This window comes from Ammospiza nelsoni, chromosome 9 (assembly GCF_027579445.1).
Source record: "Ammospiza nelsoni isolate bAmmNel1 chromosome 9, bAmmNel1.pri, whole genome shotgun sequence".
Taxonomy (NCBI): Eukaryota; Metazoa; Chordata; class Aves; order Passeriformes; family Passerellidae; genus Ammospiza; species Ammospiza nelsoni.
Window position 1 is genome coordinate 13,859,453 of NC_080641.1, and position 10,772 is coordinate 13,870,224.

At 37.8% G+C, this 10,772-nt stretch overlaps 1 long non-coding RNA gene across 1 annotated transcript in view; it reads left to right on the forward strand.

Moving 5' to 3' along the window:
- The window catches only part of LOC132076689 (uncharacterized), a 38,605-nt gene extending 30,322 nt beyond the window's left edge, over nt 1–8,283 (forward strand). The window contains exon 4 of the long non-coding RNA XR_009418956.1: nt 8,208–8,283. This is a non-coding gene — a long non-coding RNA (uncharacterized LOC132076689). The remainder of the gene's footprint in view (nt 1–8,207) is intronic.
- Nucleotides 8,284–10,772: the final 2,489 nt, after the last annotated feature.

Consider the following 10,772-nt stretch of genomic DNA (forward strand, 5'->3'; position numbering starts at 1 on the left):
TACAGTTTGCCATTACATTGCTCAGGATGCAATTGTATGAGACAAGACAAAAGAAAACATTTCTCAAGTATTCTTGAATATCTGAGCACATCTTTTTCATTACTCATTTAGTGAGTTTTAGCAATCTGCTCAGTGCTTTATTGGGAGAGTGCTTCCCAATAAAAACCTCAGTCAGAGTGGAAGGGCTCCTCCCTTCCATCCTGACCTGAATGCCTTGGTGTCACCCAGGTGAGCCCGGCTGGGATTTCAGGTGGTGGCAGCAGCAGCAGCTTTGCTCTCCTAAAACAGGAGCTGTCTCACTGGGACTGAACTGATCTCTTCCTGCATGAACCTGCTGCTCTGGAGCCCAGAGAGTCTCTTTAAAGATCAGTTGGAGCTCTGGGATAAGGATGCTGCCTTATACTGTGATTACATATTTATGGAAACATAACTTAGCTGAGTGAAGACTTAAATTTGCTCTATTATAAATGCAAACAAGGGGGTTGCATTCTTTTTTTTTTTCCTTTTTTTTTTTTTTCCTGGAATATGTCTTGGATTTTTCACCATAAAATAGCAAAAGATGTTCCAATATTGTTAATTTCATATAGAAAATTATTTCAGTTAAACAAATCTCCTCAAGCACAAATAGATGTAAGTAAAAATAGATCTGAATGCATTTTGATTACCAGTTGTCAGGGAAAGGGAGAAAAGAACAAGAAAGATTTCTGCATGTACAGAAAGTACTAAAGGTATGGGCAGTGAGACAATTCCAGTAAATTAGCAGCCTGCTTAATTCATTACGAATTCATCTCTTGGGTAATTGCTGAAACTGAAAATGTTGACAGCCTATTAGCAAAATCTCTGTAGGATCCTAATGTGGAGCTGAGGGATTTTTCTGTTAAGTGAATGACTCCTTTGAGTCAGAGAAAAGAAGAATGTTGCCTACCACTCTGTAGTTTGCCAGAATGAGTTCTTTACCATTAAAGTATAAGAATAGAAGAAAGAATCTTAATTTATAAAAGCCCATGTTGGCATCAGCCCAAAATCTGAGTAAGTTTCTGAGTAATGGGATGCTAGAAAACTATAATGTTTTGTCTTTGAAGAGTTTGAATCTCTGTGTACTGCCAGAAATGATCATATGTTTTTAGTTTCTTAAAACAATTGTATCTGTGAGATGGATGCATGGTAACAAATTTGAGATTGTGCAAAGTGGGCCTTTCTGGATAAAAAAAAGGATTAGTTATGTGAAATACAGTTGCTTTACTTTCTTATTGGTACCATCTCTATTAAGCAGATTTTGCCACAGCCAGAGCCACTGTGCAACTGAAAAAAGCATCACAGGTGCGGGGATTTTTTATCCTTTTTTAATTGGTATCTTTCACTGCTGAATGTTTCAGTTTTGTGCTCATCTAATTCTTTATGTTGCTATAAATCTTCTGGATTGTAGCTTTGACAGTGAATAACAGGCTAGGAGCCAACTCCTTAATTCAAGTGCAATTTAATTTTCAAATCCATAAGTAGAGTAGTTGTCAGAGAAAGGTTTGAAAATTAATGTATTTTTCTATAAATAATGCAGTTCTATCTGATAGTGTAATCTCCCACAGTATTAATCTTTAATGATCAACTGTTTCTACATTTCTCTTAACCATAGGTCTACTCAGAATGAAAATGACAAAATACACAGTTACAAACAGTGTCTGGTATTTCCCAGCCCCCCTTTCTTTTAGTGCCTGACAAATATCTTCAGTCTAAGAAGACACTTGGTAGACTTAAAAAAAAAAATAAAACAACAAACATCCAAAGCAAACAGTAATCCACTCAAATCAGCACACTGGAATTTAAAAACAATCATTAAATAGCACCTAGCATTGCAGTGTAGATGGAAGTGTCTCTGCATTTGCAGAATTGCTGGTTTTGAGAGACTCTAAAGAAACCATTAGGACTTGGTGTTAGGGTGTTTTTCCTGTGAATTTATTCAGCCCACTGGAAAGTAATCTCCTGAAGTGATCAGTACTTTGCTCACTTTGCTGATTGAGTCAGGCTTCCAAACATAAACAGAAGAAAATAAAAACCACAGATAGTTTATAAACCTAACCCAGCCATAAATGAGTCAACACATTCGTTAAGATACATTGACTTTCCATCTCTTCACATTTATAGTAAGTGCAGATTGCAAACAGGAAATTGTTAGCTTTGTGGGAGGTGACACTAATTATGCATCACACTACCACCCTGGAAGCTGGTTTTGCATACTGCTTATTGAAACTTCCATTTTGGTATTCTTACCATGAAACAAATACAGTTTTATTTTGCATGATGTTTGTCCAGATTGCCATCTTCCTAGGAAGAGTAGTATTAGTGAATTCAACATATAATTCAGAGTGTGAACTTTGTAAGATTTTATTTCCTTATCTTTGTATAAACATGATTATTCAGGCCTTTTCCATTTCTAACTGTGTTTAGCTCATGGTTCTAAAATCTTTATACATGGGGAAAACCTTAGAGCTCCAACTTCACAGACATTATTTCAGAACTTCAGTGGTCCCATTCTGAGAAATGCTGTGGCCTCTCACACCCCGCAGTCCTTCCCTGTTCAGTGAGCGCACACAGCAAATCCACCTGCTGCAGTGCCACCCTGGGGCCGTGGCTTTCCATCCAGCTGGGGCTGGGACCTCCATACTGGGGCCAAAATCCTTGGGTGTGTGACATGCATTTGCTTTCCATCCAGCTGGAGCTGGGACCTCCATACTGGTCATACTGGGGCCAAAATCCAAGCCCTGGGTGTGTGACATGCAGCATTAACAGCGCACACATTGCTCTCCTGGTAGATAAACAAAAAAAGTCTTGTGTAGACACTGGTGAGCTTGTGACTCAGGTATTTCTGGTGTGTCTGCACCTCTCCCACAGACAATTAAAGGGACTCTTTGGTTCATTCCTCACTTTGCAGCCCAGACTTGTTCTGAACTGTGCATGCAAGGCAGGGATTTGTCACGTGCCCTGACACAGCTGCCCCAAACTGAGCTTCAGCCTTAAATCCTGAAGTAGGAACTGAGTCTTGCTGTATGATCTAAAGTAGGATCAGTTCCCCTCTATTTTAATGAAAGCTGGCTATCCTAGCTGAATGGATAGTGATTAAACACAGCATTCCATGAGCGAACTAGTGAAGTGATTTCAAATGGCTTAATTCAAACTGAGAATTATTTAATTCCTAGAAAAATGAGTAATGACTTAGCTGTCTCTATATGCTCAATTACCATCCAAAATTCAAAATAAGATCTTGTTAATGATTTCCTCAAGTCCTTGCTATTTGCATTTAGCAAAGCAGTGAAATGTGAGTTGTAATTTGTGATGAGTAGCACATTACCAAGTTGCTGTGCCTCTGTGCTGCTGCACTGAATCTTCTCTGATGTGAAGGAGAGGAAGAAAAACAGTAGGGAGAGGCAGAAAACTGGGTGATAAACATGAATAATGCAACGAGTTCCCAGTAAAACAACAACAAAAGTAGTAATGACACTTAGTAATTATTGTTAACATGCCAGTAACAAAATATATAGTTCTTATATTTTGTTTTATAGCTCATTATATTCTAATCCAGTATGTTCTGAATAATGAGATGCACCACAAGTGTAACCGGCATAGATTGCACCGTAGGTATACTTGAATTCAGGGTGCTGTTTTCTGGCTTGGAATGTAGTGATTTAAATATAGATAATATTTTTTCCAAGTAGCTGAATTGTTATGGGAAGCAAACATTAAGAGGATATAGACTTTGTTGAAATATGTCAAGCTTGAAAAGCTAGAGGGGAAAAGTGCCACTTCTTCCTTGAGAGACAAATATGGTTATAACTGTGTGTATTGCATTACAAACCTTGACCCTGTATCAAACTTCTCCTGAAAAAGCTTTTACAGTCTCTTTATGTGTGTTTCTGGCTGTGCTGTAAGTAGAAACACTACAGCTGTCCATAAGCTGTTCTCAGATAATCCATCTGCTACAGGAATATCAAAATCTCCAAATGAGAAAAGCCACGCAGGTTTCAAATGGGAGGTAACATAACTCTGCTTAACTGCCCTCTGTGGATTATCTCTTACACAATGCCCAGTAGTGCAAGGCTTTCAATCAGTGCTTAAATGGGGACATTAATTAGCTCAGAATAGCTACTCATTTCTGGTTGATTATTGTTGTAAATGGTTTATCTTTAGATAAATTATTCATGAATTATTACGGTCATCCTTTCTTTGGCTCTAAGGAATTTATATTACCTGATAAGTGACTAATCTTTTGACTTTTCTTCATTAATCATGGTATAGTGTTTTGTATTCCACCAGCTCATTTCACCTTTACTTGAAGGAGATGCTGACATATCATAGTAAATAATAATTGCACAGTAAATCCTTTACACTTAGCTTAAGTACCTTACAGGATCTGTCCCATCTCACCATGACATTTGGGAGAAAGAAGATAATTTTCTTAATAAGCGTACTTTAAGTGATAGATTTTCTTGTATTTCTACTATTAGTTCTGTTAGCTTGTGCTGTCATTTTATGTTTAACTAAAGAAAGTGAAGGATGACTGTTGTAGTTTTAATGCAATCTTCACATCTGTACAGTTAAAATTTGCTCAAATACAAAGTTCTGTTGTGAATCCATCACAGTGTCACACATACTTCATGCAGGGATGAACAGTTCAGCCTGCAGGGAGGAAAAACTTAGGGAGTGCTCTGTGGTTTGCAATGATCAGAGCATCAGGATCTGTGAGATAAGTGAAGGTGTAGAAGAATATGAGCAGAAAAATTGTGACAATAGGAAAAGGCTGGGGAGGAGACATTGGATAGGCTATGTTTGAGACAGTATTAGACATGTGAGTGGTGAATTTCTGCTGTTGGGTGTCACTGAACATAAGCTTGTAAAGCTGTACCCTTTTGGTATGTGAACCTGCATTTATCTTGATTTTTCTGGTTTGGGATTTAAAAAGGCATAGCTAACTTGCATAGCCAATTCCTTACACCAACTGGAATGAGATGTAGTTTGGGGCAGATGAAGCAATGGCTTGACTCCCAAAGGAAAAAGGAACAGTGCAATAGAGAAGAAATGGCCTCAGAGTGTGTGGGAGGTGCGGGCATGGGTTCTTTTGTTATTAATGTTTTTTGACCAGGGATAAGTAGGCTGTTGGATGGCGCTGCACCAAACACACATTGCTCTGGCTGGACAGGGTAAATACTCTTCAGTGGAAAGAATTCATAAACATCTTGCAAACACCAGAAAGACGCACAGCATTTTCTCTCTCGTAGGTCAAGAAACCAAATGAGATTTGGATCCCGTGGGATGGGATTTCAGTTTTGTTTTGCTGGTTTTGAGGACAAATGCAGAGCCAAGCAGTCAGTGGGACAGTCCTGCCCTCAGGTCACTTGTTCAGGGGTGCTCTGGGCTCACTTCCCAAGGGGATTGCCTGTTCTGTAGGGAACACTGCTGCCAGGAACACCAGCCCTTGATGCTGCACTGCCAGAAGTGCTGAGTGACCCCCGGGGTGTGACCCTTCCTGCATGCAGGGCTCACTGCTGTCCTTGTGCCTGGGGAGGTTTGTTAGAGCTCTTCCCAACGTGCCCACGTGCTGGCAGCCCGCTTAGAGCGCTGTCACCCACACAGACAGGTCCAGCTTTGATGGGAATAAACAAAATCCATGACAGGAGAGGGAGGGCACTGTCAGACTAACAGCAGGACTGCACTGTACTTAGCTTTTGTGTGGAAATCTTGATGTGATTTCTGTTCCGATGGATTTTCTTCCCCTGGGAAATGGTATATCCAAAATGTCTTTCACAGCTTTCTGCACAGAATTTGAAGTCATATTATATGCTTTAAAAGCAGCCAGCACATTTGCAATTGTTTCAAACAGAAAACATATTGAGAGCCTGCTAAAATACAGCTTTCTGTCCTTTGGGATTTAATTTGCTTAGAAACAAAACATTCCCCTGAAGATAAATAGCAACAGGCATTGATTCTATTAACTGGAACAACGCTTCCAAATTAATTGAAAAAGATTTCCTAAAACCACTGAAACCCTTCTATCAATTAAAAATATGTCCCAATTGGAAAGTTTGGTGCTGAATTATAGTTACAGCACACTGAAAACTTACTGAATTAACTTTTAATTAAGCTATTTCATATCAAACTATTTTAATTAAGCTACTTTATATCAGGCTACTTTATATCAAAGACAAATGCAGCATTACTTCAAAGAGTTCACACTGAACATGAAAATCATTAACACTCAAAGCTGTGCCATATGGTTTGGCAGGAGCAGGAATACTCAGACATGGGGGCAGATTGAAGCTCCAGTTTTGTGAGTCCATTGGTCCAGAAGCAAAATATGCTGAAGTCTTCAAAGAACGTGGATATTGCCACATGGATCTGTTTTAATTCATTGAGTAATCCAGTCCTGAGTAATTTCAAAGTACTTCAAAGGTTAAAATAAATGTGCAAGTGGAAGGACAGTTGATTTCTGCTAACATGTTGGTAAATAAATTATCAAAGTGTACAATGCAAATTTTAGATATAATTTCTTGATCACGGGAAAATCAAGGGTGGCAAAGTGAAGGGAAAATATGTTCTTTGAGAACAGGTGTTTGTGAGAAAGTTCTATGCACTGGCTTCTGTCCTTCTGAATTCCAAGATATTCTTAGATCCTGGTGCAGTGATTAAAGCCAAAAGGGTATTTGGACAGTACTCTGTGACTATAAGATAAAGTGCTTGACTTTTCAAATGAGGCAATACAGACTCTACCTTAGAATACATTTAAATCACTGAGAAATGCCCACAGTGTCCAAATGGGAGAAAGTTTTATGTAAACAGAAAGAAATAATCATGTACCTTGGAAAACCTGTAAACACGACCCCCAGACACTCAGCATGAGCACTAAAAGCTGACAAGTGTTGCAAGTGCAACACAAATCCCACAAACAAATCAGTCCACTTCCTTTCTTTCTCATTTTCTTTCTCAGTTCAGATTTCAAGATGCCTTTTGCAGGGTGGCAGACATGGATCCCTCTGGTTTTGTTACAGACCAGTCATTTTCACCAGGAGATGTGGGGCTGGGCTGAGAGTGGATGCCTGCAATGGTTGCAATTATAAATTAAGGATTTCATTCTGCTTTAGTCGGGGGCACAGTTGAAAATGCAGAATAGCTTGGAGTGTTTAACTCTCCTGCCTCGAAAATGCTTTCCAGTCTTCTTGTAGTGCAAAGGATAAAACTAGAACTAATTATTTTGAGTAAATATGTAATGGTTTGGGTTTTTTTGCTTCCTGAGTATTGAGAGTAACTTTTTTGTGTGCCTTTTTTTTTTTTCATGACAAAGCTTGATTTTTTTGGAATATATGATTTGCTGCTACAGTGAAGGAATAATTTAAAATATAGAAAAATAAGCTGAGAAGATGCAAAATCATGTGATGTGACCAATAGCATTTATCATCTGGCCAGTCATATGGCAGACCTGTAATTGAGGATAACATGGTAGTTGAGGGGTCCCAAATAAAAATGACAATAGTCCTCAAAAATAAAACTGTTTTAGGTACAGAATTATATTAAGTGTTTTATTTTTTAAAAAACTTGTGCACAGCTTTACATTTGCAGATCTGAAGTCTGCAAAGATAAAAGTGCCAACATACAGACATTAAAAACAATTTTCCAGGTACTTCTGAACTGTCTGGAATTTGGGAGGACTGTAGATCTTGTGACACACACTGGTCTCAGGAAGTATGGGCAATTCAGATAAGCTTTGAATAATCATCAAACATTTTGCTGCTTACTGCTTATCTTCCATTTCAAACTCTGAAATATTTTAGGCTTATCTGTCACAACAAAAAGGGAAAGGAGTCAAGGTGCTATCATGGTGAAAATTTTGTACAACCATCAATAATAAGAGGTTTCTCAGAGCTCTGAGACATTTCCTAGTACCTGCACTCTCAGGCTGGGAACTAAAAGTAGGCAGAGGTTTGGGTTGTGTTAATTTAACAAAAGCATTTAAAAATATCAGCTCTTATCTCTAGAAGTGTTACTCAGTGTAGAGAAAAGATAAGATTTCAATTAACTGGAGGTGAAATATTGGTTCAATGTGTTTTCCTCCTTGTTTTTGATTGCTTCTTGTTTTCAGGATAGTAGAACATATTTAATAATCATTATCTGAGTATTAAGCAATTATTTTGAAGTTGTGCTGAACTGACCCTTTTTCCCAACAGCTCAGCTCTGACACTTTGTAATCAGGCAGTGTGGCCAAGCAGACCCAGTTTGGCTGAAGCAAGTGCTGTAATACTCAGTTCTCAGGTAAGTTACAGTGATGCTGTTTTTATGATGCTTCTTTCTTATAAATTTCTGTTAAAATGAATTATGAAGAATTTTCTTTGTCTTATTTGTTAGTGTACTTCTCAATTGTAGAGAATCTGTCCAAATAAGAGTATAAAAAATTCTCAGAGCTATTTATCACCTTTCAAAAGCAGTCCAAACAGTTCAATGATATTTATGATAAAATTCTTTTGTGATCAGCATTTTGGGGTGGGGATTTGTTTTTGGAAAATTTTTTGGGGGGAAGAGGATTCACTTTGGGTTTTCATTGTTTGCCCAAAAAGTTTTCCTAAATAGCACAACAGGTGTTTGAAACTCCAGTGGTTTACTGGAACTGATACTTTTCAATGAGTCTGCTTACTGCTGAGACCACTCTGCTCACTCCAGTTTTGCTCATGATAATTAGGATGGGCTCAAATTGATCAATAACTTGTGACATGTTTTCACTGTTCCAAGTCATCTTAGACCATGCTTCCATGATGGCTTTTACCTTGTGTGCAACAGAATCATAATTTCCCTGAGTCTAAATAGAACCTATTAATCCTCAAAATGAGGCAGCAATATGTAATATAGGTGCTTATACATAAATACATAAATGAAGAACTCATCTGTATGTAATGAGTGCTATGCTAAATATAATAAGTTCAATTTGGTTTATAGAAATAAGCACATTATTAAAAATATGCTGTTTTGTTTGCACTTTCTGTGGGAGAACAATGGAAATCCCCATGATAAAGACAAACTACAGTAATATGTGTATGATTACTGACAGGACCAGAGAAGTTACAGCAAAAGGTCAAGGGATGAGCTGCAACATCCCTATTAATCAATTGCTCCCTCTTGTCCTATAAAAAAGGAGAAAGCCAAAATGTTTTATGGTAAGTTTAAAGACCATAAAGTAAGAATATCTGGAAGTTGGACTTCTTCACCCTATATTCCCCATATTGTTATTTAACATTATTATTGTTATTATTAGGTTAGTCTTTCATCTTTCTTGAGTAAAATAAGTAGACCCAAATGCTGCAGTCCTGCAGGTTTTCCAAACCTTCACTGACATTTGCAGTAGAACCCTCTCAGTTTCTGCAACACTTCTTCACTGCAGACCTTGGCCACTATTCCAGTAGAAATTTTATCCTGGCAAGTAAGGACACAGAGTAGATGTTCTGTCTCTGTGTGCAGCAAGACTTCTGCTTGACACCTTTTCTGCACTGTCACTGTCAGCTTGGGCTCAGGATTCCCAGAGCTCTCTTTGGCATTGCTTCTTCCCAATTCCCTTTCCTGTCCCTAAGAAATATGAGCTGCTTTTTTTTTTTTAATAATTCTCTATAAAATTCTATATTTAGTCAAAAACAAAGATTAATGATTTCTATTTGTGCCTGGTTTACCATCTAGTAAACTTTGTCATGATTATTCCGCTTCTATTATTACTCTTTGTCTCAATCTTTATGTATCTGCAAATATGACAATGATTTCATTTCTTTCTAGTGAGAAAGTCATTCATCAGAGTATTAGTCTGGTTACAATATCCAAACTTGGAGGAACTTCTTAAGTGACACCTAATTAAAAGTAATATCATTCTATAGGGTCCTTGAGGGACTTGTGATATCCTAAAGCAAATGTTTAGTTTGAGATCTGTTTTGTCTCCGTCGGTTTGTTGTATATTCAGATTCCATGCCAAGAGATTTGTGTTTACAGAGGGTGATGATGGTGATCGAGGTGTCATTGAGAGAGTTTTTTTTGGTATAATGTAAAAGATAGCTACCAAAGACCGTGTAGCTGCTCTTTATTCCAAGTTCATTTCATGATCGAGTCCCTCTTAAATTTACACATTTATATCTTGTCTTAGGTGTTATCTGTACATGGTTATTTCAGAAGAAATTTGTAGCCACTGGCTGCTGTAATTTAGTTATTCCTCTCTAGAAAGTAATCAGAAGCTGTCCAGACTTAATGGAACACTTTAATAACGTTAACAATACTTTTAATAACTTTAGGGGGAAAAGGTTAAACAAAAGAAATCGCATACAACTTACTACACTTGAACTGATAAAACACTAGCTATAAAATATTTTGCAAATTCAAATTTAGTGACTCCTGCATTGTTACAAAAAATATTGAATATAATTTATTTATTGAAATTAAATTTTCTTATTTAATTCCTCTTGAACCTATCAGATTTCCAAAGTTTTGTGAAAGTGTGATTATAAACACTGCATATTTATAGTTTTTTATTTAATATATGAGTAAGTTGGAAGGAAAAAAATCCTCTTCTGCATAGTAAAGAGAGGGACATGAGTGGTGGTTGGAGGAATGGGAGTTATTGGGCAGGTGGGCATATTCCCAGATCTAAAGGATGATTTTAACTGTGGTGCCTTGACCAGCTCCTCTCAGCGCTCCTTCCTGCTCCCACAGCCTGAGCAGCACCCAGCTGGAGTGTGCTGTGTGCTTGGGGATAGGTACAGAGC